Source organism: Trachymyrmex cornetzi, unplaced genomic scaffold (assembly GCF_001594075.2).
Source record: "Trachymyrmex cornetzi isolate Tcor2-1 unplaced genomic scaffold, Tcor1.1 scaffold8, whole genome shotgun sequence".
Lineage (NCBI taxonomy): Eukaryota > Metazoa > Arthropoda > Insecta > Hymenoptera > Formicidae > Trachymyrmex > Trachymyrmex cornetzi.
This window is the reverse complement of record NW_017300135.1, coordinates 83,461-83,668: the sequence shown is the minus strand read 5'-3', so window position 1 is coordinate 83,668 and position 208 is coordinate 83,461.

The following is a 208-nucleotide window of genomic DNA, read 5'->3' as shown; positions in this document are numbered from 1 at the left end:
AATCAAAATCGCTTATTTTCTTCTCATAAAGTTCTGAGAATTTTTTCAGAATTTTTTCAGAATTTTTTAATACCGTATTTTCTCATGTTGATAAAAATGCAGTACTAAAAAGAAAATGCAGTACTAAAAAGTCAACGTATCCGACTTTTACACATCGGTGATCTCCACTATTTCATCTTTCCTCGAGCTGCTGATCACTATTACGAAT